This window comes from Notothenia coriiceps, unplaced genomic scaffold (assembly GCF_000735185.1).
Source record: "Notothenia coriiceps isolate Sejong01 unplaced genomic scaffold, NC01 NC01_scaffold00019353, whole genome shotgun sequence".
Classification (NCBI taxonomy): domain Eukaryota; kingdom Metazoa; phylum Chordata; class Actinopteri; order Perciformes; family Nototheniidae; genus Notothenia; species Notothenia coriiceps.
The window spans coordinates 292,920-299,181 of record NW_011352054.1 but is presented as its reverse complement, the minus strand read 5'-3'; positions in this window follow the sequence as shown (position 1 = coordinate 299,181).

Below are 6,262 nucleotides of genomic sequence, written 5' to 3'. Positions count from 1 at the left end.
TAAGGATATTGTGTGTGGAGAGAAACTCACTTTGTAGGGAACACAGGGATGTTAGCCTTAGCGGACCATTTACATGCATTAAAACCTATAGCACACACTACAGGAGAGGGAAAACCTAAAAAGCAGAATAGGACCTCTTTAATAAAAGCCTCTGCATTTACTCTGCACCCGACACTTCCTGGTGAAAACACCCAGAGTCCACGGCAGACAGGTTGATATAAACAGTTCCTATCAGGATGGCTTAGGGCTGCTCAATTAATCGTATATTAATCGCGGTTACGATTATGGCTTGCAACGATTACGAAAACAACGTAATCGAAATAAAANAATAGTCCACAGCAGAGATAATAATGTTCATCTTGTGCTCTCTATATCCAATGGATACAACACTACTCATGGTAGTCAAAATCAGCCCACAGAGAGTACAAATATGGCCACTTTCTGATTAAAACTGCTATTCCTGAAAATGTCAGAAATAGATTCAGCATACCTCAATAACAATAACAAAACACTCCAAATGTTCCGGTTTCACTTTGCTGGCAACTAGACTATCTGGAGTTGTAGGCATAGAATAGAATGGGAGGGATGAAACCCTCTTTAATGGTCACACATGCAGAGCACACAGAACACACAGTGACATTTGGCCTCTGCATTTAACCCATCCTAGTACCAGGAGTCTAGTACCAGGAGCAGTGGGCAGCTATTGTACAGCGCCCGGGGAGCAATGGGAGTGAGGGGGGAAGGGGGGTGTCTGGTGCATTGCTCAAGGGCACCACGGCAGGGCAGGAGGTGAACTGGGACCTCTCCAAGTAGCAGTCCACACTCCATATTTGAGGTCTGGTCGGGGACTTGAACCGGCGACCCCACAGCTCCCAGTCCAAGCCCCTACTGACTGAGCCACATGTGACCTGATGTAACAGCACTGATTCAGTTTAGAGCCAGGTCATGCAGGTTGGCACCATGTGGTGATCAGGCGGTTGTTATCTGATCGGGCAACAAGCAGCAGAGCCAGGTGAGCTCTGAGTTGATGCTGATACCAGAGAGGGGTTTTTATTCTGGACACGGTGCACCTGATTGGCCGCTGCAGTGACCATACAGTGGTGCAGGGATCACGTATCTTTATAGTGCACACTGAAGATAGATAGATGGATGGATGGATATATACAGACAGATATAGATATAGATATAGATACAGACAGACAGACAGACAGACAGATATAGATATAGATAGACAGACAGACAGACAGACAGACAGACAGACAGACAGACAGACAGACAGAGATAGATATAGATATAGATATAGACAGACAGACAGATATAGACAGACAGACAGACAGACAGACATAGATATAGATATAGATAGACAGACAGACAGATATAGACAGACAGACAGACAGACAGACAGACATAGATATAGATATAGACAGACAGACAGACAGACAGACAGACAGACAGACAGACAGACAGACAGACAGACAGACAGACAGATAGATAGATAGATAGATAGATAGATTAGTACTTTATTGATCCCAATTTGGAAAATGTTTTGCGTTGCAGCATCATAAAAAACAAGGCAATATACATAAGAGAAATTAAGACACTAGAAATAAACAGTTCAAAATATTCCTGAAATAAAATAGCGTTAAAAAGTAAAAATATATATATATATACATGAAATACACATTTCCAGTAAAACATATAATGCAGGATATTATTGTGCAAGACATGGATTATTCAACATTAAATTGAATATAAATGTAACATGTACAGTGAGAGTTTAAATCCATAAGTAGCATCGCAAGAGTGCTTACGACAAAAAGCCAATGAGATGTCTTCCATTCAAGTGTCTGTCTCAGACCTGGAAGCATTCCACATAGAAAAGGGTCTAACAAACAGAGCGTAGAGAGGTGAGAGTTCTGGTTGAAGATTAATTCCATGTCTGTGTTGGGGATTTTCCAACAAGCATCCAGTAGCCCGGTTTACTCTACAAGCACTCAGCTTTAAAACACACCACCTACACACATCTCATTGACAAACTAATGATGCAGCAACTCTCAATGTTTCAGACCATGGATGTGATGGATCTATATTTCCATGCTTTTTCAACAGACATTATTTATCAATCTACATGCCACATATTGATCTATTAATGTCAGAAAATACGAACAAATATCCGTCCCAGTTTCCCAATGTCTTCAAATGTTGTTTACTTCCAAACTACAATCAGTTTAAAACAAAGAAAAGCAGGAAATCTCCATATCTGAAAGGTTTAAGATGCATTTTCTGTCCAAATCTACATATTTGAGAGGCCGAAAACAGCTTTTCCTGACGTTAATGAGATGTATTACTTCCTCCTTGTAGAGACTTTGGATCTTGAGGTTGTAAATCTGTATTTGAAAACTGTGCAGACATCCTGTCTTCTCATAAGCAGCGGAGGATTTGCAGTGTGATGTAAATGAGCCTCTCATTGCTGTGCAGGGTGAATATTGCTCATGCATTCATTGCCACGTCGGTGCTAAAACAGTCCATCACGTCACCATCGACTGCTTGTCCTTCTCCTGCAATAACAAATTATTATTATGTCCCGCCTAACAAACAGCTGAGCGAACAGACGGCGTGATCAATAAGAGTCATCAATTATTCTGTTGTTATGGCATGTATGAGCATTTTGAGTTATGGCAGGGAAAACAAGATGCAAGGGGAATAGAGTATGGTAACAAATATACTTTATTTAGTTTCTCTGTACAGAAGATATACTGTGTTTGAACGCGTGTCTTTGGGAGTTTAAACTTCAATTCAGGAGTGTAGACTTGTAAGAATGTGGGGACGCAATGCACTTTTCAAACTCTTTGTAAGACACACCATCTATCTATCTATCTATCTATCTATCTATCTGACACACTATCTATCTATCTGACACACTACCTACCTACCTACCTACCTACCTACCTACCTACCTACCTACCTGCCTACCTACCTACCTGCCTACCTGCCTACCTGCTACCTACCTACCTACCTGCCTGCCTACCTGCCTGCCTACCTGCCACCCACCTGCCTACCTGCCTACCTGCCTACCTGCCTACCCACCTACCTACCTACCTACCTACCTACCTACCTACCTACCTACCTACCTACCTACCTACCTGCCACCCACCTACCTACCTACCTACCTACCCTATCTCTCTCTGTTAGTAGACTGGGAAAAAGGGTAAGTAAAGGATGTCAATTACAACACTTCCTTATAGAAAAAGGCTCCTTAAATGATGTCTAAATCCTAGTTGAGTTGATGATACATAACTTGGAGTATCCAAGAGGGTTTTCCTTTTTCAAAGGAAGCGTCTGCACACTCCTCACTCGAGGAAGGAGGAAAAAGAGACATATATTTGCAAAGGAGCCTGTAATACGATCTCCTCGGTTATGGAGTCGTTCTCAGCTCGAGTGCATGCTGTGTAATTTTATCCGCAGTATTTCCTGAGGTGGCACATTCTGACGTCTGGAGCAGGGGAACAGTTAGAGAGAGTTGTGCAATGAACAAGGCCGTGGGAATCCTAAAGGGGGGGAAACACTGATTATACTGCCGGCGCCTCATGCTCCTGCACGGCCTCTTTAACCAAACACTCGCCCTCTCTGATGCTCCACAGCTCATTGATAATCCCCCGAGACACTAAACGGTTACACTCTGCGTCCCCGACAAATGCAAATATCAGCAGAGCTTTTTATGATGGAAAACACCAGCTCCTGTGCATGTGGAGCAAACGGTGATTTATTACAGAGACCGGCAGCTGAATAACACTGTGCCTGTCAACGTTAAGATACAAGTGTAACCCTCAAGGTTCTGGTTTTAGGTTGGAGCCATCCTAGGGCTGCTCGATTATGGCAAAAATCATAATCTCGATCATTTGGGTCAATTGTAATTGCGATTATGAAATGCGATTATTAATTGACTTCGAAAACATCCATTTATCGGAGAATTATTTTTTGAACAGTATGTTTTTAACAGTTGATTACCCTGAACTTTAAGTATAATTCAACATGAAAAATAATAATAAAAAAATAATCTTTTATTTCGATTACGTTGTTTTCGTAATCGTTGCAAGCCATAATCGTAACCGCGANGTTCAGACATTGATATGAAACATTGTGAAAGAGCTTCCTCTAACAAGTTAGGATTCTTTTCAGCCATGCTATTTGTTCATTTTCCCATAAAGGAGGAAAATAACTTGTTAGAGGAAGCTCTTTCACAATGTTTCATATCAATGTCTGAACGTCACAAAATCTTATACAGATGTAGGTTACAAAATGTTTCTAGGTGTTAAGTGATCTTTAACTCTGAACTGAAACGTTAGCGCTCATGTGTTTTACGTCACCAAATCTCTTTTCTTTTTATAATCTGAAAATCAGAGGGTTTTTATTTCACACTTTTCACACCGAGAGATGAGTGCTTTCTGAATGCAGAAGGCTTCATTCATAAAATACATTAAATGATTAGAAGACCTGCACTCTTGGAGCATAATGAGGGACATTAGGGGATTCAAATAGATTTTAGGTATGATGGTGCCTTTCCATTTAGGGCTTTGTAGGTTAAAAGAAAAGTTTTACATTTGATTATGGACTTTACTGGGAGCCAGTGTAGAGCTGCTAACAATGGAGTGATGTGGTCCTTTTTCCTGTTTGGGGCCAAGTCAAATGACCTTTTTTTGTCAGAATTTAATGATAAATAGTTCCTTAAAATATTTCCTAATGACAACATATATAGAGAGAAGCAAATGGGTCCAAGGACAGAACCTTGCAGCACTCCATGATTGAGTGTGGATTTCATTGAACATGAGCAGATACAAACTGAAGCCATTCTGGTATCAAAACTGTGTTCATTTACAGCTAATCAAATAATGAAAACACCATGATTGTGTCTCCTCTCTTAATAGATACCAGTATCTGCTTAAATAGATGTAGTATAAGTATGACAATGTTGGGACATGCTGACACACTTGCTTTGACCACTGTAACCATGGCTACCCTCAAAACAACCAGCAATTCAATTGTATGGATTAGAACTTCTAATGTAGACCATGCTGCAACATTACCTTTCCTTCATTCACCATTAATTTATCTGATAATACACTAAAGTATTTTCTTTAAACATAGAGCTTGTTCCTTCATTCAAACATAATGTCGCAAAAATGTTACATCCAAATCTACAAATTACGTTTTGTAAAGCTGACTGCAAATACTGGCTAAAAATAGTTTACGTTAGAAACAATAATGTCATAAGAAAAGCCAATGTAACTGTTGAAACTCAGGTCAGAGTCCACGACTACACCTAGATTTCTGTCTTTATCTGTTGTTTTGAACATTGCAGACTGAAGCTCAGCGCTAACATTTATACCTTCTGCCTTGGCTCCAAAAACCATTACCTCAGTTCTTTGTTTAATTGGAGAAAGTTCTGACACATCCAGTCATTGATTTGTTCAATGTACTTACTTAGTATTTGCATTGGAGCATAGTCTCCTGGTGAAATGGTTATGTAAATGTGTGTGTCATCCGCATAGCTATGGTAACTTATTTTGTTGTTTTTCATTATCTGAGTTAGTGGTAGCATGTAGATGTTAAAGAGAAGAGGCCCCAAGATGGAGCCTTGAGGAACCCCACATGTCATATTAGTCAACTCAGATGTGTATTTATCTATAGAAACAACGTTTTTTCTGTCCTTTAAGTAGGATTCAAACCAATTTAGAACTGTTGCCGAAAGTCCCACCCAGTTTTCTAGTCGGTCGAGCAATATGTATAACAGTAGATTATGATAAAACATGCCTCACTATCTGGTAGTCTGATGGGCAAAACTCTACGTGCTTGAGACCTTTTCCCAACATGACATGGCCCACGTTCACGAAGACACATCCGTGAGAGGAACTTTACTGAGTCCCGGCCAGAGATGGGTGAAGTATTCAGATCTTGTACTTAAAGGTCCCATGTCATGCTTTTCCGGTTACTACCCGTCCTCTTGTGTGTTATGAAGGTTTTTATGCATGTAAACGGTTTGCAAAGTCACAAACCCTCAAAGTACACCCTGTAGCGAGTAAAACTATAACACAGAAAAGACCTGTCTATGCTGCCCCAGAACGCCTCGTTGGAGATTTTTCTGTTTCTTGCTGGGTACAGTGACGTGCCCATACCCAAATAGATCCAATGGTCCAAATGGACCAATCCGTGGAGCTCTTCACACACACACACTCTCTCAGCGGCGAAACTGTGACTCGCTGGG